The 25,037-nt window shown below is 42.2% G+C and overlaps 1 long non-coding RNA gene across 1 annotated transcript in view; it reads left to right on the top strand.

The window, feature by feature from the left end:
- Nucleotides 1-15,918, top strand: part of LOC141086673 (uncharacterized) — a 62,199-nt gene extending 46,281 nt beyond the window's left edge. Inside the window, exon 3 of the long non-coding RNA XR_012231632.1 lies at nucleotides 15,719-15,918. This is a non-coding gene — a long non-coding RNA (uncharacterized lncRNA). The remainder of the gene's footprint in view (nucleotides 1-15,718) is intronic.
- Nucleotides 15,919-25,037: the final 9,119 nt, after the last annotated feature.

Genomic DNA, 25,037 nt, shown 5'->3' with positions numbered 1-25,037 from the left:
CCGGGCTCATAGCAATCCATCAGTGACAACCATAGTGGTCAGCTGGAGACCTCTGGTTGTCATGCCAACTCATCGGTGACCCGCGATCATGTGACAGGGGTCATGATGGGCTGGATTACTGGCGCACTTGCCGGAAGCGCGAGTTAAATGTCACTGTCAGAGTTTGACAGTGGCATTTAGTGGGTTAATAGCCGTGAGTGGGTTGCGATTTCACCCGTGGCTGTTAGAGGAACCTGTCAGCTATTCAAAACAGCTGACCTGTGCCAGAAAAGATGTGGGCTCAGGGCCGGAGCTCACATCAAAGGTAAGGAGTCCGACATTGGTGTACTATTACGCCCGATGTCAGAAAGGGGTTAAAATACAACTATAGGATTAGTTATAGATAGGCGTCTTATAGACACCTCTCCATTAATAATCCGTGGGCTTGATGTTACTGAACAATACAAAGGTGACATCAAACCCACAAATATTTCCTCACTTTCCACCGATACAGGGCAAATGGGAAGAACCGAACAAAGTGCCAGAATTTGCGCATCTAATAGATGTGCCTTTTCTGGGCAGCTGCGGGCTGCTATTTTTAGGCTGGGGGGGTCAATTTCCATGGCACCTTACCAGCCTCAGAATACCAGTCCTCAGCTGTCAACTTTAGGAAGTCTGCTTGTTAAAAATGGGGAGGACCTCACGCCAGTTTTTACAATAATTTATTTAAATAATTAAAAAAAGAGTGGAGACCCCTCTATTCTTGATAACCAGCCTTGCTGACAGCTGAGGGTCGCATCCCCAGCTAGCAGTTTTTTCTGGCTAATTATCAAAAATACGGGAGAACCCATACCGTTTTTTTCATCTTGGGCCTACATATATTTGATCCTAATGCACCAAGTACAAAAATGTAATAAGGCCTCCATAGAAGTCTGTGGCGCTACTTTGCTTCTGACTTCATGCTATGTTTTTTTTCATCTATATAAATCTGACAGAAGTAAATGTTGCTATTTTAATGTTACGGCATATTACAGAACCTTGAAAGCATTATTTCTAGGTGAAGAAACCTCCACAGTGTTGCAGCACCATATGGCGTCACATGGCACGCCTACAGCTCCTCTTCCCAGAAGTCCTGTATATACATATTATATTCTCTAGCACCACAAGACTCTACCTAGGTCTGTGTAAAATCACGTACCGATGCCAGTACTGGTCCCAGTGTAATCTGAGAATTGTGCCACTATAAGAAGGGTAATGATTCTAGCTATGTGCAGACTTTAGTTATCAAAATACGCAAGTCCAGAGTATCCCCAAAGATTTCTGCATATGACAAGCCATCTTCATTTCATTTACACTTAGAATCTAGCTTAGCAACTGGAACCTGAAATAATTCTCCTGGGTACAGAGGGAATGGAAAATCAGCACAAATCTATTTTTGAAGTTTTTTTGATTCAGGTGATGTAAATTAAAGCTGCATGGCTGCAGGCCTTTCTTAGGTCCCGACCATAGCGCAATGATGCTTGGCATCCACAGTCATAACTATTTTAAAGTATGAAACATTAATTGGCATATACAATGTCATTGTTTCATAAAACCACTGTCAGGAGAGCCAGCTTATTAACCGTGATGGTGATTTTCCACTGGGGCCCAGTGCAGTCATTAAAAGCAATGGGTCACCTCCAGAAATGCTAATTACCTGCAGATACAGTAGTAGTAGCTAGGAAAGTAGAGTTAATCTCATATTAAGCTGTGTTATGGGAGCAGCAGCTACAGGGAGAAAATGAATTTATATTTTCCCTGCAGCCACTTGTTTCCAGTCACTGAGTTGGTATAGGAGCTGAACTAGCCTCCGCTGACTACACAATGAGCGTGGCTGTTATCACTTTCTGGCACTTTGATTGACAGCCTTCTCTGTAGTGTATGTGTGTAGGGCAGGCTGTCAGTGAATGTGCAGGGTAGTGATTACAGCCGCGTTCACTGTGTAGCTAGTGGTGACTTAAAAGGAACCTGGTATGTACCCAAACACTATTAACTTGTAGATATGGGGTTAATCTGCAGGTTTCTAAAGCTGTACGGCTACTGCATTGAAAGCCCAGTTGCTTGGAGGAAATTAACTTTTTCCCTCCTTGCCGTCTTTTAGTCATAGAGGCGCAGTCCGCGAGGCTTCAGTCACTGTTATGAATATAGTGAGCGGTGGCTGTAGCCCTAACACTGACTGACAGCTGCTTCTGCAGAGAATCAGTGCTGAGCCGACTGTCGGTCAGTGCCAGGGTATGGTTTCTGCCGCCGATCATGCCTGAAAGCCAGAGGCTTCTGGGAGGAATAAAATTAATTTCCTCCTGGCAGCGGGGCTTTCAGTGTGGCGGCCACACTGCATCAGAACACTATTCACGTATAGATCAACCCCATATCTGCAAGTTAATAGTGTTTTTTTTGACAAGACAGGTTCCTTTTAATGCAGCTGTGATATTATTTTGCCAGTTGGATTTGATTACCAATTGGAACACAATAAAACTACATCCGTAAAATCGTATTTTTCAGTGCTGTCCGTGAAAAAAACTGACAGTCTCTGAACCAATGTTATTCAATAGGGCTTTTCAGATTACCATTTTTTTTCCACAGACAGAATGCATGAAAAAAAAAAATTCAGCATATACTAGTCTCTTCTGTGTTTTGGAAGAGATTCACCTATTCAAGTGAAGATCAACTGATTTTTACGGATGCAGTTCTTTAACATAGTATCTTTTAATAGCTGATGTATAAGGACAGATGCCATATGGATTGGATAGGGATGACAATACCAATGAAAAAATGTCTTTTCTAGAAATTTCCAGCATTACCGCAGGTGACAGTCACACAGCTGCGGGGTAACACTGACATCTGCCAGCATGATCCCGCAGAGCTGTGGCTGACAATACCAGTGGTAGCATTACCGCAGGTGACAGTCACAGCAGCGGGGTCACTCTGACATGTGACAGCATGACCCCACAGCACTCTGACCGGCGGTCTTACCGGCTGCTCCTGTCATTGCACGCACTGAGCAGTGTGTGCAATGACGGAAAACAAAATGGCCACGATCTCCTCCCACAGCTGTGACCTGGACAGCCCAGGGGGGCATGCCCAGGTCACAGCTAAGAGGCAGGAGAAGTGGCCTCAATGCAAGAGATGCAGTCGGAGTCCGACCGTTGGCACCTATGCCCATGGCTGCCATAAGTGAGGTGTGAAAGTGTCGTGCCCAGACACTTACAACCACACTAATGAAAATGGCTGATCCCAGTGGCAAACATAAAATTCAATAAATAAAATACTATTAAAGTAGTTAATTTAATTTTGTATTAAAAATAATTGATTCCATAATCAATAATTATGAATACAAAAATTAAAATCATGGCACCTTCCCTTTAATTTTTTGTGAACTTAATCCTCTATACAGTATAATGGGCCCATATAGTGCTCCATACAGAATAATGGGCTTCATTGCCCTCCATACAGTATGATGGGCCCCAAAGTTTGACATGTGAGATCCAGAGCAAGAGCCACAGATAGTAAATGGTTAACCTAGAGAGCTAGACTGCAGGGAGAAGGATTGGAGAAGGCATCCACAGCTCATTGAGAATATCTAGGGCAGGTGCAACAGCAGAAAAATGATGAGTCAGCTCAGCTGAAGTGCTCAGGTGTTGAGGGACAGAGTGATTTATAGGAAGCTGCAGAAGAAGACTTATGATAGGGCCGTTCCACGATGGGGGCTTGGGGGGATTATAAAAGCCATTTCATTTCTGCAAGAGGACTTTAGTTTCAGTGAAAATGGGTTATCACCAGTGTTATGGGACCACTGCGGCTAGAAATATCAATTTAGATTTTAATTTTCTCACTTGCAGCACGTTATTTTCTACAATGGTCTATTCGGCTTTTCCAGAATTGCATGCTATTATCCTTTAACACACCATGAATAGAATATATCTAATCATAAACAGTAGTGAAGAGACTTTATGTTGCCATCTTAGAGCAATTTAAATGTGCATATAATCTACCTTATACTTAAGGTGGACGAGTGTTACAGCTAATGCTGCGCGTAGATTTCTATAGCAACATGCTGTACCTTAGTGTGACACCAATTCTATACAAAGGTTTTTAGTTACAGCATCTTACAGAATTGATGCAAAAAGCAAACCTGAATTAGATGTATGGCTTCTAGGGGAGAATACAGAGTATGAAGGCTTCATGTGTAGAACGCAAGGTTTAGGTATGCAGAATCACCATATACATGGTTTCGTGGAGAATTGTTTTATACAGTAGTAGACAGTGTGAACCTTCACTTTTCCCCTTACCCTGAAGGTTACAAAGGCCTTCTTTTCTTCAAGTGATCTATCATGTGTCCCTGGTGTAGTGGGTGGGAAGGTCCAGTTAAAGGGAATCTGTCACCTAATTTTCGGCCTATCAGCTGCGGCCACAGCCATCAGGGGCTTATCTACAGCATTCTGTAATGCTGCAGATAAGCCCCCAAAGAAACCTGAAAGATAAGAAAAACACGTTGGATTATACTCACCAGGGGTCGAAGTCGGGTGGGGTGGGTGTCGTGGTCCGGTCCGGTGCCTCCCATCTTCATACAATGACGTCCTCTTCCTTGCTTCTCCCTCTGCTCCTGCGCAGGCGTACTTTCTCTGCCCTGTTGAGGGCAGAGTGAATTACTGCAGTGCACAGGCGTCGGAAAAGGTCAGAGAGGTCCGGCGCCTGCGCACTGCAGTACTCTGCTCTGCCCTCAATAGGACAGAGAAAGTACACCTGTACAGGAGCCGAGGGAGAAGCAAGGAGGAGGATATCATCGTATGAAGATGGGAGGCGCCGGACCGGACAGCGACACTCATCGGACCGGACCGAACGTCAGGGTGAGTATAATCTAACTCTTTTTTCTTCTCTTTCAGGTTACATCAGGGGCTTATCTACAGCATTACAGAATGCTATAGATAAGCCCCTGATGGCAGTGGCCGCAGCTGATAGTCCAAAAATGGGATGACAGATCCCCTTTAAAGGGGTTATCTACGACTATATTAATTTTTACTGGGGGCCTAGGACCTAACATGCAGGTACATGTTTACTACCTGCCTGTTCTGCCCAGTTCAGATCCCTGCCAACAAAGAGAAATCACTGACCACTCCTGTCAGCGATTTTGTAGCTTCCACTGATATCATGTCAACAGAGCAGCGACTTCTTTTCCGCTCTGCTTTGTTGACTGGGCGTGACTACCAATCACACTACCAATTGCTATTTCTGCATGGTGCCCCCCATTAGGAAAGGAGTTTCAAGGACGTACAAATGGACTTTACAGTATCCAAACATTCCATCTGCAATACACCCAGTACCACATACAGAAGAACTGCCAGATCCAAAAGCACCAGAAACTTTTTCAGTAGACTAAAGTGAGGAAGATGAGGACCCTTAGTGTTATGAAGAGTCGTCCTCTCACGACCCAGACTTTCTGAACCAAACCTTATAACACAAAGTGAACTAAAAAATGTTAGAGAATTGGTTCTGCCCAAAAGTAAGGCCAGAGTCACACTACCGTATACCATGGCCAAGTGCTATGCGATAAAACATCACATATCACTCAGCCCAATGTTATTCTGTGAGACAGTGCAGATCTGCTATTATTTTCTTATGCTGATTCAGCATGAGAGAACAATGGCACCATGTTGAGATTGGCTGCGACACTCTGCTCACTCGCACCCATTCAAGTCTATGGATGGGTGTGAAACATTGGATTGCACTCAAACGTCATCCCAGTGCAGTCCGATACACACTGATTCAGGCCATGGAGGAGATGGAGAAATTACTTTTTGCATCTCCTCTGTACCTATGCTGTGATTCTCTCATGCGTGGCTACAGCAATGGGCTCTCCTAGCGGGTGATGTTCAGATTTCTTTGTTGCGCAAAACGTAATAAAGATTTTGTCCAAAACTTCTTCATGGAGAGAGATCTTTTGGCATACAACAACATCAACAGTTTAATGGAAGCTGAAGATAAGTCATATTCCCGAGGAATGGAGGCTCTTCATCGCAAGAAGCCTAAAAGCCGTCTTGCTGCATAATGGCAAAGCGCTACTTTCAATTCTAGTTGGTTATGCAGTCCACATGAAAGAAACCTATGACAACATGAAATGGCTGTTGAGGTGCCTGAACTGTGACCAACATTTGAGGCCTCTCTGTGGTGACTTTAAGGTAGTCTGCTCTCTTACTTGGTCTCCAGGGTGGATACACAAAGTACTGCTGATTTCTGTGTGGGCAGAATAATTGTGCAAGAGAATATCACTACAATAAAAGAAACTGGCCTCTCTGACATTCATTCAGCCAGGGAGTAAAAATTTCCTGCATCCAGCACTTGTTGATCCACACAAGATTTTGTTACCACAATTGCATATCAAATTGGACCTAATGAAGAAAGGCAATGGAAAAAAAGCAAAAACATTCAAGTATCTCATTGATAAATTTCCAAGGTTAAGTGAAGCAAAGGTAAAGGAAAAAGTCTTTATTGGACCTAAGATTTGTAAGCTTCTTCAAGATGAGGAGTCCCTCTTTTTGTTGAAGGGCAAACAAAAGGCTGCATAGGTAGCTGTCATACTGTGTAAAGGATAAGTAAGTGCACAACAGTGAGGACAGGGAGGTGCAGGCCAAACACTAGGGAAGTGGGGTGTGGAGACGCCTAGGCAGATCTAAAATCACCCTGTCTGCCCTAACCATCCCAATATAGGCTCTGCACCTATCGCCGAGCCGGTACCTAATCCCTGCCTGACACTAGTGAAAGGCCCTGGTTAGGGAGGGGATGAGGAGTACACTTCTCAGTCCCCACTACAACTAAAGACAAAGAGGGTAGATGAACGAGGGGAACACTTAGCTTGAGAAGACTACCTAAATGTCACATCAGAAATCCTCCAAGAGTCCTCCGAGAAGGAACTAACCAACTGTTAGCTCTTACTTGTCACTGTCTAGTTGGATGTACTAACACCAGACCCATGCTGCAGTAATTGAATGTATTTAAACCACAGGTGTGTAATTAACAGCAGAAAGCGCAGGTAACTGTTGGGTTCTAGAGGGAGAAGGATATCGCTCCATAATAGCCATCCAAAAATCAAGAAGGTGCTTGAGCTAATCGCAAAGACCTTCTACAGCAGGATCCAGGATGACTGTCTGTTACACCTGACACACCTGTGACAGTAGCCTTCTCATTAGTGGTAACTAATTTTGGGAAAACTCAAGAGCAAATAACTAGGAAGATTTGGTGCTAATTCTCTTTAAAACATGCATGGATCATAGGTGTAATAAGTCTTTAAAGAATCATTTCTTAGATTCACATCAATACTATAGCTCGCAATAGTGTTTAGACAGGTTTTACTTATTTGAATTGTTGCTAAGTTTACTCTAAATATCAGAGAATTGACAAAGTATTTTGCTTCTTTATATTTTCAAAAGTAATACTGTTTTAAAGTACTGAAACTTTTGTGCATTAATTAAATGTAGTAGTAAAAGGAAAACTCGTTTGACAGAAACAAGACCCAACTAAAAATTTTCACTGTCAGATTTGAATTCAGGAGGTCAAAATCATGAAACAATGCTCATTTCATAACTGAACCTGAGAACTTCTGAAAATATGTAGAACAGGGCAATCAGACACGTAACCATCTTATGTACCATATTCTGATGTTATCAACTTGCTGCTTCAAAAGTAAAGTTTAATTCTGTTCAACATTATGCCTGCTGCTTGCCGCTCTTGTTTCCTCCCCACAATTACCATCACAGGGTGCGCTATTGATCATCCTGCCGTGAGGCAACAATAATGCATGCACCCACCACTGTGTCAGTATGCCAGGCACTGGGCATGGTCACCACCGATGACATAAGGGATTATCCCGCACATATTGTACTGGGTTCTCCTGCATATTGCATAACTAAGCCCAGGATTGAATAGATAGCAGAGGAATTGGGCACCTAGCCTAAGACTATGTTCCCACAATAAGTATTTGGTGACCTAGTAGGTAAATTAGGCTAATTGCTTTTTTATTGTGTTTTTGATGCTGTCATGTTTATCTTTTATTGGTATGTCATGCTTTAAATAAAGCTGTTTTGTTTTCCATACTTCCTTATGTTTGGCTTCAACCAAATTTTATTGATGAAGCAATATGCAGATTACCGCATATAATCGCATATAAGCCGACCCGATTATAAGCAGATGCACCTAATTTTGCCACAAAAAACTGGGAAAACTTATTGACTCAAGTATAAGCCGAGGGTGGTGCTGCACAAGGGTTAATGGTGGCCCAAGAAGATGCTCCATAGATAAATACCCCCCATATATTGCTGCTGCTGCCGCTGCTGCTGCAATAAAAAAAAATGACATACTCCTCTCTCGTCGCCAGGTGCCAGTGTCCTGAGCAGGCGGGGACACCGGCGCGCTATGTGGGCCAGGTGCCGGTGTCGCCACTGGCTCAGGCCCCCGGCACTGGCCATATTCACCTGTCCCCGTTCCACCGCCGCGCACCGTTCTGTCTCCCGGGTCTCTGCAGTGACATTCAGCAGAGGGCAGTCAGAGGACGCGGAGGACAGAGTGGCGCGCGGCGGTGGAACGGGGACAGGTGATTATGGCTCCCCCGTCATACTCGCCCCCTCCTGGCACACGGTCTCTGCAGCCCCTCTTCTCCCATGGTCTCAGCGCCGCAGCTCTTCCAGGTTTCAGCGGTCACGTGGTACCGCTCATTAAAGTCATGAATATGCGCATACTCTGGGCCCCGCGTTATGAGGGGTCCACCCGGAGATACACTACTTTTAACTATATTGGCAGAGCAGAGAGATACGATATCCCTGCACTGCCATCTGTCACACGGCCAGTACGCCTGCCCATCATTACAAGTTCAACTGTATCGGCATCCTGGATATCAATACAGTTGAAAGCAACCATCATTCTTCCTCTGCATCTGACGTCACTGCTCAGCTGGCATGATGATGTCACTACATGTTGCCTGCTACGCTGAGATATTCATGCGTTTCAGAACGTTAACTTCACAGACCGGAGCAGCAGGGGAACAAGGAGGAGAGCTGAGTATTGTATTTATTTATTTTTTTTAATAATTGAGAACATTGTGGTGGCAAGAATACTGTCTGGAGGACAATGAGAAGTGCAGTATACTGTGTTGTGAGTTCATTTTCCCCTTCGTCACGGAGGTCTGGTGAACTCCCTATTCTGGTAAAGGAAGGTAATGAGCCTGATTATCAGGCACCTGAGCCTAATGAGGATGACTGGCTGAGTGGAGTCACTGACTGGATATAAGGCTGCCGACGCCCTTCTGCCCTGCGGGTGATTTCTCTGTGGACTTCTAGGACACCAGTCTGATTCCTGCTTCCCTAAAGCTAAGTTTTCTGCTTTGCCCTTTGCATTTATGTTTTGTTTTTGTTTTCCTTGCTTTTCTAGATTCTGCCATTCCCTGCTGGGATGAGCTGAATCTCCTTTTGCCGGTTGCTCTGTCTTCAGAATATTCCTGAGTACTGACATAGCTTTTTTGAAGCCTAGCGTCTTCAGGGCCTTTTTCACTGTCAGTCTGTTGGCTCTTATTTTCATAGGGTTTTTCATGGATTGCAGACAGCAGCCTTCCTGTCCTTTCCTATCTAGGTAGTTTGGGCCCCGTCTTTGCTCAGTCTATCTTTCTGTCTGTGTTAGTGTTTTCATCTTGCTTCACCATCATAATATATTGGGGGCTGCCTATTGCTTTGGGGTCTGCTTTGGGGCAGTTTAGATTTCCCCTTTCTTTCTTTAGGCTTATTTAATTCTCCGGCTGTGATCGAGGGGTCTAGGGCATCGTAGGAACCCCCCACGGCTACTGTTAGTTGTTGTGATAGGATCAGGGGTCTGCAATCCGATAGCTGCCAACTGCTCTGGTTTTCTGGACTTAGCTAGCATTTCTGTTTTTGCCTCCTACGGTGACTCATTCATAACAATACTGTATGGAGGACTATGGAGAGTGCAAAATACTATACGGAGGACTATGGAGAGTGAAGTATACAGTATGGAGAACTATGGGGAGTGGATTATACTGTATGGAGGACTATGGGGAGTGGATTATACTGAATAGAGGACTATGATGAGTAAATTATACCGTATAGAGGATTATAAGGGTTGCATTATACCGTATGGGGACGGTTTGTACCTTGAGGAGGACTAAGGGGTGGATTATACTGTATGGGGTACTATGGGGAGTGCATTATACCATATGGAGGACCATGAGGGAGGGCATTATACCATATGAGGACAGATTGTACCTTGAGGAGGACTATGGGATGGATTATACTGTATGGAGGGACTATGGGGAGCACATTATACTATATGGGGAGCACATTACACTATATGGAGGACTATCGGGGCCATTATAAAGTATTAGGGATCATTATACAATGTGGAGAGGTGTGGAGCAATTTTTCTATATGTAGGCCCATTATACTGCAAGGAGAACTGTGTGGGGGTCACAGTTGGGGGATCATACTGTGCTGTGGTCTCCATACTTTTCCGGGGGATTTGAGATTTGAGAGGTGGGGTACAGTAGAGTTATCATACTGTGCGTGTGGAGGGTACTGTGGAGGAATTAACTGTGGTGGAATCTTACAGTGTTTGTGGGTCATTTTTGCTGATATCATACTATGAGTACAATGAAAAGAGAATCTAGGTCTCCAGGAGGAGGAAAACTAGAGGGCACACAGTAGGTGCAGTAATAGGGACACATGCTGTGGCTCAGCATTGGGGTATCAGCAGGATAAAAAGTTTGTGCAGATTGGGAATAGATGGGGACGGTGCCGGAAATGTGAGAAGTGAAATGTGTCTCTGCAAACGAGTCCTGTTGGAAGAACTTGTCATGTCGATCTGGGCCAGATGGTAAAGAGGAGAAAAGTGAACACTTCCATCAGAAAGAACATCAGCTGTAAGTCACTATCTTTAAGTGTGCTGTGATCTCTTACATGTTCTGCAGCACTGGTGTCTACCATTATATTGTCACCATATGGCAGTAATATCAGTGTTGGTCTTTGCATAGAGATTTTTTTTTTTTACTAAAAGCTCTGGTCATCTGCTGAGGTTCTTCTATATCCAACATTAGGGTGCATCACCATAGTTATAATCAGGGTTACCTGGTTAGGGGCCCACTTAGAAGTTTGCTCCCCACATCCTCGAACCAAGCCCCTAGCTACACCATTGATGGGTACTAATTCTAATAACGGTATGTCTATAGCGACTTGAAATTTAATTTTGTTGAGGGGTTTGCCGAAACACATAACCCTTTTTAAGGCGTGTTCTAGTTTTTAAAAGACTCACTTTCAAAAACTTTATTAGGGCATTCTGTGTTAATAGGGGGGTAGAGGTGGGGCCTTTATTTGGCATCTCTATCAATGTGCTGTAGCCATTAATTGCAACAAAAAGTGTATCTGTGGAGGAATTGGCTGTTGCTGCCCGAATATTCAATATTTGCTGTCTGGTTCCCTTACAAATTACAGCTGATGGGTTTCCCAAAAATAAGAGGTGTCCCATCCTATGTGCCATCCGTGTGTCCAATATTTAAATCCATGTGCAATCCATTTTTATACATTTACACTACAAAATGTACATGATCGAATATACTTTCCTAAGTTCGTAATAGAAATGTATCCTTAAAAATCGGGTGCCACTTGGATGTTCTGTGTGGGATCCGAGACTCAGAAGAAAGTGAAAGTTTTCTTCTGGCTGGGTCAAGAGAAAAATTGTTAATCTGAACATCTGTTTTCAATAACATGGGTCAGTGTGCAGTCTGTGTGCTATCCAATGAAAACTTGGGTAACACATGTCTGATTTACATTTACATTTTTTACTGAAGGAAAAAAAAAAAGCGATGAAAAAAACAACTCATGGCTATTACTTGTCTATAGCTGCTGGATCCATAAGGCCTCTTTCACACATCATTTTTTTGCCATCATGCAGGATCCGGCTTTTTTTTGTAAAACCGGATCCGGCGAAATGCAATGCCGGATCCAGTTTTTCCCCATTGACTTCCATTAGCGTCGGATCGCGCCGGATGGCATTGCGTTTCATCCGTTTTTTACCGGATCCGGCTACTTGTCTCATTCCGGCGTCTGGAAAAAACGGCTACTGTAACTTTTTTGTCTTCGGCAAAAAAGCCGGAAGCGCCGGATCCGATGCTTCCGGCTTTTTGCTACAATGAAAGTCTATGGGCGCCAGATCCAGAAAAAGACGGATCCAGCCACCGGATCCGTTTTTTTAAGTCTGCGCATGCTCAGATCCAATTGGCCAGCCCCCAGGAAACAGATATAACCTGCTAGACGGATCCAGCAGAAAAACGGATCCGTTTCTACAGTTCTCCAAAATTTTTGCCGGATCCGTTTTTTCTAAAAATATCCGGATCCTGCCTGACGGCAAAAAACTGATGTGTGAAAGTAGCCTAATACGTATCACATCTTCTCGTGGATATTAGCTTCACCGGTACAGAAATATAGCAATTTTTATCCGACACTGAACAGAGTCTGTCCCTTGTACATCCATCAGTAATATCTTTGCTCTGTACATCAGGTATAAATCATGGCATGTGCCAACATAAACCAAATCCCCCATCCTGTATTCCTCCCAAAAACCCTATTAATAAATTATATGCCCATCTATTCACACATTATGTGCAGGAAGATCCATGAAGATCCCCATTCTTGTTCTAGTGTATGGCACATTTAGTTATTCATTCCCCTTATTGTAGAAGATACTGCGGATTTGCCTGCCTGTCCTGATCATTGTGTTACTTGTTTTATCTGCAATGTTCAGGAGGGAGGGTGGGTGTTGATTCCACCGCTACCAACACTCCCCCCACCTTATGATGCTGTGAATGAGCTAAAAATAAAAAGGCCCACCAAAGACCGTGGCAGGTACCAGAAAGAGAAAGCCCTCAGGATTCATCAGCTGAGGAGTTCCTGAGCACAAAATCCAGGTAGTGACCTACATAATGTGCGAGGGAAGAAGGAACTCATTAGAGGAGGACGGGGAAAGTCACGAAAGGATCCTGGGAATGCCTGTGGTCTACTTAACGTCCAGCAACACTGTTGTTATGACCTCCAACTTGTTTCAGATGGGACAGTGCTTTTAGGAAGATGCAAATTGCCTCTTCAGAATTGCCTCTTTAGGAAGATGCTAGCGGTGGCAATAGGGTCAACACTACTTTAGCCTTACTAAGGCTGTCAAATCACAAGCCGGAAAGACTTATAGACTGTCTCCTGCTGCTTCTTGACTTTTGCTGTAGAACTCTTGTCTCTAGGTGAACTTTTACACAAAAGTTCAGAGATAAGATGAGCAATTTCATGTGTGGCAGCAGGTGTTCAAAATGCCCAAAAAAGGGATCCAAGGAAGTTGAGTTTAATTTCTCTGTCATGGAACTGTAACTGTTTCCAGTAAATTAGTTATTTGGCACTGTATTCTTACAAATCTAAGTCAAATAATTATCCAGCCCCAATGCTGCATTTAGATACGTGCTGATTCCGTTAGCTGTCAGGCTAAATGATCTCTTATTTCGCAGAGCCCCCTGCTGAATCGGTGTCAGTATAAAGAGTTCTGTACTGGGGCACATCATGTAATATGTAGTGTTTCATACGGTATACAATACCAAGTGACATTATATGATTTCCGTTCAAATATTAGACGAGTGTCTGTCAATATAATGCCAATGGCCTCCGAGATCTGTCATGAATGTAGATTTAAGTGTAAAAGAAGCAGATGATGATGCATTACAAAGCCTACGTTCACACTTTTACACTACAATACATAGGGTCATAGTCTGTTCATAGCGATTTAAAGGGTTTATTCACTACACAAGCTGTTATGTATGTTTTATTAAAATAGTAACACAAAGGTCACGGTTACAGATTCAGTATTTGGTCAGTATTTTATATCAGTATTTGGAATCCAAAACCAGGAGAGGAACAATCCATAGTAACATACTAACATAGTTAGCAAGGCCGAAAAAAGCCATTTGACCATCTAGTTTAGCCTATATTCCATCAGAATAAATCCCCAGATCTACGTCCTTCTAAAGAACCTAATCACTGTAAGATACAATATTGTTACGCTCCAGGAAGACATCCAGGCCTCTCTTGAATCCCTCGACTGAGTTTGCCATCACCACCTCCTCAGGCAGGGAATTCCAGATTCTCACTGCCCTAACAGTAAAGAATCCTCTTGTATGTTGGTGGAAAAACCTTCTCTCCTCCACACACAGAGAATGCCCCCCTTGTGACCATCACCTTCCTTGGTATAAACAGATTCTCTGAAAGATATTTGTATTGTCCCCTTATATACTTATACATGGTTATTAGATCGCCCCTCAGTCGTCTTTTTTCTAGACTAAATAATCCTAATTTTGCCAATCTCTCTGGGTATTGTAGTTCCCCCATCCCCTTTATTAATTTTGTTGCCCTTCTTTGGACTCTCTTTAGTTCCAGTATATCCTTCCTGAGCACCGGTGCCCAAAACTGTACACAGTACTCCATGTGCGGTCTAAGGCCTCTTTCACACTTCCGTTTTTTACAATCAGTCACAATCCGCCAGGTTTTGAAAAAAAACGGATCCTCAATTTTTTTTTGAGGATCCGTTTTTTTCCCATTGACTTGCATTAATGGCGGATTGTGACGGATTGCTGTCCGTTGCATCCATTTTTTGTGAGGATCCGCCAAAAGTTGCTGTCCGTCACCATCCTCAAAGATTTCAAAACGGAGCTTGTAACGTTTTTTTCTCTGGCGGATCCTCCAGACACTCATTTAACCCGAAATTCTTTCTGGTTGCCGGACAAAAAAATATTCTCTCTCTCTCTCTCTCTCTCTCTCCATTTTCAGGATCCGTCTAAAAACGGATCCTGTGCCATCCGTTCACATCAGTTGAGAACGGATCCGCTTCTCCGCCTTTTTGGCGGATTATAACTGATGCAAAAAACTGAAGTGTGAAAGAGGCCTAACCAGAGATTTGTACAGAGGCAGTATAATGCTCTCATCATGTGTATCCAGACCTCTTTTAATGCACCCCATGATCCTGTTTGCCTTGGCAGCCGCTGCCTGGCACTGGATGCTCCAGGTAAGTTTATTATTAACTAGGATCCCCAAGTCCCTCTCCATGTCAGATTTACCCAGTGGTTTACCGTTCAGTGTGTAATGGTGATATTGATTCCTTCTTCCCATGGGTATAACCTTACATTTATCATTGTTTAACCGCATCAGCCACCTTTTGGACCAAGTTTCCAACTTATCCAGATGCATCTGTAGCAGAATACTATCTTCTCATGTCTGACTGCTTTACATAGTTTTGTATCAGATTGTTAATAAATATGTTGAAGAGAATAGGTCCCAATACGAAAAAAAAGTATAATAGAAACACGTCACAAGTTCTGTATTTATCACCTACTCCTGGTTTTGGCTTACAGATACTGATGTGAAATGCTGGCCAAATACTGAACATGTGAACGGCGCCTTACAATTAGACATGTGGAACATCACAGAACATCCCATATTTAAATGCCAACATTAAAGAGGACTGTCTCCCTGTAAAAAGTGCACTTTTTTTCTAAATCCGCCTTGCATCCTGGGACACAGACCTTTTACTTAGTGCTTTTAACATGCCTATTTTTTTTTTTTATTTGCCTTTTAATAGTTTTAAGGTGTCATACTAACAAAATGTTAAATACTTATTGTAGGTTACAAAGTTTTTAAACATCAAAGAAAGCTGCCTAAACTACAGAAGCTGGAAGTTTAACTATTTGATCAAGCGCCCATAAGGACTGCAGCCTGTCAACATAGACTGGAACCAGAGCAAGTGAAGCATCTCAAGAGCATGAGAGGGTGAATAACTGCTGAGTTTGTTATTTTCAAGCTACACAAGCTGATAGACCTAAAAAAAATCACTGGAAATCCCCTTTAAAATTATGGTAAAATGTAGTTTTACCTCTAATCTAGTTCTGTTGGCTTTTCAGAGCTGCAAACATACATTGCTGTCTCAAGATTTTGCTCTGGTGATTTCTATTCTAGAAAGTGTAATCTTTACACTTGGCACTGTATACTGTATAAAACCATTGCTTGACCATTTCATCATATGACCTCATCTGACCAGAGCACCTTCTTCCATATGCCATTTAGGAGACACAGCTAGCATGAGGAAGAAGGTGCTCTGGTCAGATGAAACCAAAGTAGAACTTTTTCGGTTAAATGCAAAGTGCTATGTGTGGTATAAAACTAACACTTTTCATCATCCTGAAAACACCATCCCCACCGTCAAACATGGTGGCAGCATCATGCTGTAGGGAAGCTTTTCTTCAGCAGGAAGAGGGAAACTTGTCAGAGTTGATGGGAACATGGAATGAGCTAAATACAGGGAAATCTTGGAGAGAACACTTTAGAGGCAGTAAATGACTTTAGATTGGGGTGCAGGTTCATGTTCCAGCAGGACAAAAACCCTTAGCATACTGTCAGAGCTACAATGGAATGACTTAGATCAAAGTATATTCATGTGTGTCAATGGCCCAGTCATAGTCCTAACCTAAATCCTATTGAAAATCTATTGCAAGACTTGATTGCTGTTCACAGATGTTCTTTATCCAATCTCGTTGAGCTAGAGCTAGTTTACAAAAAGGAATGGGCAAAAATGTCAGCCACTAAATGTGCAAAGTTGGAGAGACATACCCCAAAATACTTACATATAAAACAAAACCATACGGAACCAAATGTAAATCCCAGTAGAGTCGCCCACTATATAGTGTCGTCTCAATGGGAAATAGACACTCCCGCATAACATATTAAACAGGAAAAAACAGGGAGTACAAGTCCAATCACATAAAAATAATGAGCAAAGTTTATTAAACATATAATACTGACAATTACATAAATGACAGAATATACATAAAGGATCAGATAAGTATCTGCTGCTTGTTAGTCCTAAGAAATTAACAAAATAAAGTGCTTAGTGCCTGTAACAAATATGGGCCATATTTGAGGGATATAAAGGTAAAAGAGATCCTAACAGGTGCGCATCCTGAAAAAATCACTATCCCAAGCCATAGTGCTTACCCATACTAAACTTAGCCAAGGACCACAAGCAGCGCCGCCACCGACGCGCGTTTCGCCTCTTTTTCAAGGTGCCGTACTGTGTTGTGTGAGGGGCCGAGTTATATATCCTGTTACCAGGTGCTCCAATCAAGCGGCGCGTGTGTCCGGTGTCCTGCCCCGGAAGCTGCATCACCACCGGCGACAGCGCGGCGCCGCGTCTCAGACGACGTCGCTATGACGTCACTGACCCGCAGACGCCACTGATGCGCCTCAGCAATGCTCCATGGGCACACACCGCAGACATGCGCACTGGAGCCAACTCTCTAGGTGATACATCCAAGAAAGGGAAATGGGTTCTAGATATAACAGATTACACAAAGTGGATATATATATAAATGAATCCAAAAGATTAATGAGCACTAGCTCATAACAACTATATCATTAATAATAGTGAAAAATAAAAATATATATAAAATATATAATCCCATTACAATGGACATTAATGTGATTATACCATCAACTATGTATTCCTTTTATATATAAAAGAGAGATGGTACATGTGAAATACTTCAAAAAAGATGCACATATAAATGTGATTATACTATCAGCTATGTATTCCTTTTATATACACAGGAAAAATAGTGCATATGAAATGCTTCAAAAAGAGTGCACACATAATACATGTGACATATATGAAATGATACACCAACGTGAATAAAAATATTTATCTTTTTTTCTTTCTTTTTATTATTCATCTTTTTTCTTCTTTTTCTTGTTAAATAAAAATAGTCCCATAAGCCAAACTTGATATGATGTTCTTGAGCCAGGATATAACACCAAGGGTCCCTCCAGATCTTCCCCACTAAACGTCCTAGAAATTACGGTGTTCCATTAGAGATGACTAAAGGGAAACAAACCAATACAGTGAACATACAAACATATATAATAAAAACAAAACCATGTCACAACACAAAAATTACAGATATGAGCTAAAACTCAACTGCTCATTGAGTCCAGCCGGTGTGATGGTATCAAGAACTGTGATCCACCGGCATTCCCTTTGAGCTAACACACGTTTGGTGTCACCCCCCCTTATTCCCGCACGGATCCTGTCAATACCCCAAGCTTGGAGTCCACTCGGATCACATTTATGTTTCAACCGAAAGTGTCTCGGAATAGGTTTGAGAGCATTAATATCCTCCACTTCACGTGCCGCCATTATATCTCTAACATGTTCTCTTATGCGAACGCGTAGTTCGCGTGTAGTTAATCCAACATATATTAGCCCACACGGGCAAACTGCATAATAGACCACATATGTGGTACTACACGTGATGTAACCTCTAATTTTGAATTCACGACGGCCATCCGATGAAGTGAATGATAATGCTCTCCGAAGATTCCTACATGCTAGGCACACTCCACATGGAAAAAATCCATTCCTGGGTGTGCCAGCCTGAAAGAAGTCTATACTTTTGGTGGTATAGTGACTCCTCACTAGCATGTTCTTGAGGGTATTACACCTCCGCGCAGTCATAAGGGGGCGTTCAGAAAGGCACTCACGTAAAATTGGGTCAGTTCTCAGAACCGCCCAATGTCGGTTCAAGATAGATCTCATCAGGTCCCATTTGTGATTGTATGTTGAAATAAATCTTACTTCTCCATCCATTTTAGGTTTGGATTTTTTCCACCTGTTTCCCAAGAGATCAACCCTAGAAGATCTTTTGGCCCGCCAATAACCTCTCCTAATGCTTTTACCACTGTAGCCTCTTTGGGCAAATCTTTCCCCAAGGTCCACCGCCTGAGCCTCAAATAAGGCATCAGTTGAGCAAATCCTCCTCGCACGTAAAAATTGTCCAACTGGAATAGACCTGATCGTGGAATGCGGATGTGACGAGGATGCATGCAGAAGGGCATTCACAGAAGTCTCCTTTCTATACAGATCAGTGTGAATTAAACCATCATCCTGTACTTTTATCATAACATCAAGAAATGTAATTTGATGGTGGTGAAAAGCATACGTGAGATGGATATTGAAGCTATTCTGGTTCAGAACCCCCACAAAGTCATGTAACTCAGAGACAGGGCCTTGCCAGACAAATAGAACGTCATCAATGTATCTGAACCATCCCGCAATCTGGGGAGCGGCCAGTGCGCCATCCGAGAAAATCTCCCTCTCCCAATAACCCAAGAAAAGATTAGCATAGGATGGCGCACAAGCCGCCCCCATCGCGGTGCCCTGTCTCTGTAGAAAATATCTGTCCTTAAATTAAAGAAGTTGTGGGTAAGAACGAACTCCAACAGCTCCAAGACCAACTCACGCATGTCCGGATCTAAATTACTCGTTTCCAGGAAGAATCTGGAAGCCCTCTATCCATCCACGTGTCGAATACTGGTGTAAAGCGATTCGACATCTGCTGTAACCAAAATCATGTCCGCATCCACAAACAGGCCATCCAATCTCCTGAGGACATCATTAGTGTCCCTGACATAAGAGGGCAGCGTCTCAACCTGCGGATGTAAGTAGTATTCAATGAATTTGCAGGCTGGGTCGCATAGCCCCCCCATGCCAGACACAATGGGACGTCCAGGAGGAAGCACAGGATCCTTATGGACCTTGGGGAGAAGATAAAAAGTGGGAATCACCGGAGTATGAACCAAAAGGCCCTGCAAAACTTTTTTAGTTATAATACCTCTTTCATATGCCATTTCAAGAATATTATGTAATTCATTCTGAAAGATCTTAAGAGGACTATTTGGCAACTGAGAATAATTTTCTTTATTTCTCAATTGTCTGAAGGCCTCTTTTTCATATTTATCTACAGGCCAGAGAACCACGTTTCCCCCCTTGTCAGCCGATTTAATAACAATGTCATCCCAACTTCCAATTTCACATAAAGCCACTCTCTGTTGTGGGGTCAAATTATCACTTTTTTTATAATTGGTGATGGTCTTAAGATCTTCAGTCACCAACCTTGTAAATATCTCGACCTGGGGACAAAGTGAAAAAGGGGGAAACGTGGTACATCTGGCTGCAATAGGAGGTAAAGATCCACTTACCGAATCTCCATGAGACTCACTCTCCAATTCTTCTAGAGTATGTATTGCCTCAGCTTCTGAGACCGATAGACTTTGGTCTGACAGAGGGCGTGAATGTAATTTTCTAAGGATGATCTTTCGGGAAAACAGGTGGAGATCCTATACCGCTGTAAAGTAATCAAAATTATTTACTGGAGAGAATGATAAACTAAGTTGTAATACACTTTTGTGAAGATCAGAGAGCACACGTGACTTTGTGGGGGTTCTGAACCAGAATAGCTTCAATATCCATCTCACGTATGCTTTTCACCACCATCAAATTACATTTCTTGATGTTATGATAAAAGTACAGGATGATGGTTTAATTCACACTGATCTGTATAGAAAGGAGACTTCTGTGAATGCCCTTCTGCATGCATCCTCGTCACATCCGCATTCCACGATCAGGTCTATTCCAGTTGGACAATTTTTACGTGCGAGGAGGATTTGCTCAACTGATGCCTTATTTGAGGCTCAGGCGGTGGACCTTGGGGAAAGTTTTGCCCAAAGAGGCTACAGTGGTAAAAGCATTAGGAGAGGTTATTGGCGGGCCAAAAGATCTTCTAGGGTTGATCTCTTGGGAAACAGGTGGAAAAAATCCAAACCTAAAATGGATGGAGAAGTAAGATTTATTTCAACATACAATCACAAATGGGACCTGATGAGATCTATCTTGAACCGACATTGGGCGGTTCTGAGAACTGACCCAATTTTACGTGAGTGCCTTTATGAACGCCCCCTTATGACTGCGCGGAGGTGTAATACCCTCAAGAACTTGCTAGTGAGGAGTCACTATACCACCAAAAGTATAGACTTCTTTCAGGCTGGCACACCCAGGAATGGATTTTTTCCATGTGGAGTGTGCCTAGCATGTAGGAATCTTCGGAGAGCATTATCATTCACTTCATCGGATGGCCGTCGTGAATTCAAAATTAGAGGTTACATCACGTGTAGTACCACATATGTGGTCTATTATGCAGTTTGCCCGTGTGGGCTAATATATGTTGGATTAACTACACGCGAACTACGCGTTCGCATAAGAGAACATGTTAGAGATATAATGGCGGCACGTGAAGTGGAGGATATTAATGCTCTCAAACCTATTCCGAGACACTTTCGGTTGAAACATAAATGTGATCCGAGTGGACTCCAAGCTTGGGGTATTGACAGGATCCGTGCGGGAATAAGGGGGGTGACACCAAACGTGTGTTAGCTCAAAGGGAATGCCGGTGGATCACAGTTCTTGATACCATCACACCGGCTGGACTCAATGAGCAGTTGAGTTTTAGCTCATATCTGTAATTTTTGTGTTGTGACATGGTTTTGTTTTTATTATATATGTTTGTATGTTCACTGTATTGGTTTGTTTCCCTTTAGTCATCTCTAATGGAACACCGTAATTTCTAGGACGTTTAGTGGGGAAGATCTGGAGGGACCCTTGGTGTTATATCCTGGCTCAAGAACATCATATCAAGTTTGGCTTATGGGACTATTTTTATTTAACAAGAAAAAGAAGAAAAAAGATGAATAATAAAAAGAAAGAAAAAAAGATAAATATTTTTATTCACGTTGGTGTATCATTTCATATATGTCACATGTATTATGTGTGCACTCTTTTTGAAGCATTTCATATGCACTATTTTTCCTGTGTATATAAAAGGAATACATAGCTGATAGTATAATCACATTTATATGTGCACCTTTTTTGAAGTATTTCACATGTACCATCTCTCTTTTATATATAAAAGGAATACATAGTTGATTGTATAATCACATTAATGTCCATTGTAATGGGATTATATATTTTATATATATTTTTATTTTTCACTATTATTAATGATATAGTTGTTATGAGCTAGTGCTCATTAATCTTTTGGATTCATTTATATATATATCCACTTTGTGTAATCTGTTATATCTAGAACCCATTTCCCTTTCTTGGATGTATCACCTAGAGAGTTGGCTCCAGTGCGCATGTCTGCGGTGTGTGCCCATGGAGCATTGCTGAGGCGCATCAGTGGCGTCTGCGGGTCAGTGACGTCATAGCGACGTCGTCTGAGACGCGGCGCCGCGCTGTCGCCGGTGGTGATGCAGCTTCCGGGGCAGGACACCGGACACGCGCCGCTTGATTGGAGCACTTGGTAACAGGATATATAACTCGGCCCCTCACACAACACAGTACGGCACCTTGAAAAAGAGGCGAAACGCGCGTCGGTGGCGGCGCTGCTTGTGGTCCTTGGCTAAGTTTAGTATGGGTAAGCACTATGGCTTGGGATAGTGATTTTTTCAGGATGCGCACCTGTTAGGATCTCTTTTACCTTTATATCCCTCAAATATGGCCCATATTTGTTACAGGCACTAAGCACTTTATTTTGTTAATTTCTTAGGACTAACAAGCAGCAGATACTTATCTGATCCTTTATGTATATTCTGTCATTTATGTAATTGTCAGTATTATATGTTTAATAAACTTTGCTCATTATTTTTATGTGATTGGACTTGTACTCCCTGTTTTTTCCTGTTTAATACCCAAAACACTTACAGCAGTAATTTCACCGGAAGGTGGTCTTACACACTATTTACTTAGGGGTCTGAATACAAATGCATGCCACAACTTTTAGATTTATATTTTTGAAATATTTAGAAATCATGTTTCATTTCCTTTACACTTCACAAATACTTGCGTCTTTGTAATGGTATATCACATGAATCCCAAAAAATACATTGAAGTTTGAGGGTGTAACGTGAAAAAATATGGAAAAGTTCACGGGGTTTGAATGCTTTTTCAAGCCACTGTTGTATAATCACTGTTTTCTCTCCTATGTTCCTATTAGTTCTCTGAATGCTGAGCTCTGGTATAACCCTTACCACACCACTGATTGTCAGCTTTCTGTAAATCAGAACGTGGACAACTATGTGGCATCAGCTTACTAGTCATAGAATCATAGAATCATAGAATCGTAGAGTTGGAAGGGACCTCCTGGGCCATCTGGTCCAACCCCCTGCTCAAAGCAGGATTCGCTAAATCATCCCAGTCAGATGTCTGTCCAGCCTCTGTTTGAAGACTTCCATTGAAGGAGAACTCACCACTTCTCGTGGCAGCCTGTTCCACTCATTGATCACTCTAACTGTCAAAAAGTTTTTTCTAATATCTAATCTGTGTCTCCTCCCATTCAGTTTCATCCCATTGCTTCTAGTCTTTCCTTGTGCAAATGAGAATAAAGTTGATCCTTCTACAATGTGACAGCCCTTTAGATATTTGTAGACAGCTATTAAGTCTCCTCTCAGTCTTCTCTTTTGCAAACTAAACATTCCCAAATCCTGCAACCTTTCCGCATAAGACAGGTTTTGCAGACCGGTCACCATTCTGGTCGCTATTTTCTGAACTTGCTCCAGTTTGTTGATGTCTTTTTTAAAATGTGGTGCCCAAAACTGGACACAATATTCCAGATGAGGTCTGACCAAAGAGGAGTAGAGGGAAATAATGACTTCACGTGATCTAGACTGTATGCTTCTGTTAATACATCCTAGAATTGCATTTGCCTTTTTTGCTGCTGCATCACACTGTTGACTCATATTCAGTCTGTGATCTATTAGTATACCCAAGTCTTTTTCACATGTGCTGTCACTTAGCCCTATTCCTCCCATTCTATATATGCTTTTTTCATTTTTATTGCCCAGATGTAGTACTTTGCATTTCTCCCTGTTAAAAACCATTCTGTTAGTTGCTGCCCACTTCTCCAGTTTATTTAAATCTTTTTGAATCCTCTCTCTCTCTTCTCTAGTATTAGCTATCCTTCCTAGCTTTGTGTCATCAGCAAATTTAATCAGTTTACCCTCAATTCCGTCATCTAAATCGTTGATAAAGATGTTGAACAATACAGGGCCCAGGACAGAGCCCTGTGGTACCCCACTTGAGACATTCTTCCAACTGGATGTGCAGCCATTTACGACCACTCTTTGGGTCCGATCACTAAGCCAGTTATGAATCCACCTAACAGTTGCCTTGTCCATTCCATACTTAGTCATTTTTTCAATAAGGATTGTATGAGAGACTTTGTCAAATGCTTTGCTGAAGTCAAGATATACTATATCTACAGCATTTCCTTGATCCACCCAATCAGTAATACCATCATAGAAGGAAATTAAATTAGTCTGACATGACTTATTAGTTACAAACCCATGCTGACTCTGTTTAATCACTTCATTCTTATCCAGGTATTGACATACATGTTGTTTAATAATTTGTTCAAAGATCTTTCCTGGTATAGAAGTCAGACTCACCGGCCTATAGTTGCCTGGGTCCACCTTCTTCCCCTTTTTGAAGATAGGAACAACATTTGCTCTTCTCCAGTCTTCTGGCACTTCTCCTGTTCTCCAAGAATTTTCAAAGATTATGGAGAGGGGTTCAAAAATTTCTTCTGCTATCTCCTTCAGTACTCTGGGGTGTAATTCATCTGGACCTGGAGACTTGAATTCATTTAGTTTAGCTAAGTGTTTCCTCACTATCTTTCTGTTTTTAGATATCCTGGATTCTTCTATTCCCTTAATAGGACAGTGAAGAACAGTTGATGTTACATTTCCTTTCTGAGAGAAAACAGATGCGAAATAGGAATTTAAAAGTTCAGCCTTCTCAACATCCTGTCTTACCATTTCATCATTTTCATCCTGTAAAAATCCTATAGCATCTTTGACTTTTCTTTTACTTTTGACATATCCCCAAAATCCTTTATTATTGCTTTTGACATCTCTTGCAAGCCTCAATTCATTTTCAGCTTAAGCTAATCTGATTTGTGCCCTGCAGGTTCTGCAGACAGCATTATATTCTTCTTTAGATATGCCTCCCTCTTTCCATTTTATAAACATTTTTTTCTTCCTTTTTAGCATGTGCTTAAG

Source organism: Dendrobates tinctorius, unplaced genomic scaffold (genome assembly GCF_039654945.1).
Source record: "Dendrobates tinctorius isolate UK_male_01 unplaced genomic scaffold, ASM3965494v1 ptg000032l, whole genome shotgun sequence".
Lineage (NCBI taxonomy): Eukaryota > Metazoa > Chordata > Amphibia > Anura > Dendrobatidae > Dendrobates > Dendrobates tinctorius.
Note: the sequence above shows the minus strand (reverse complement) of the source record. Positions and strands in the feature narration are given on the sequence as shown.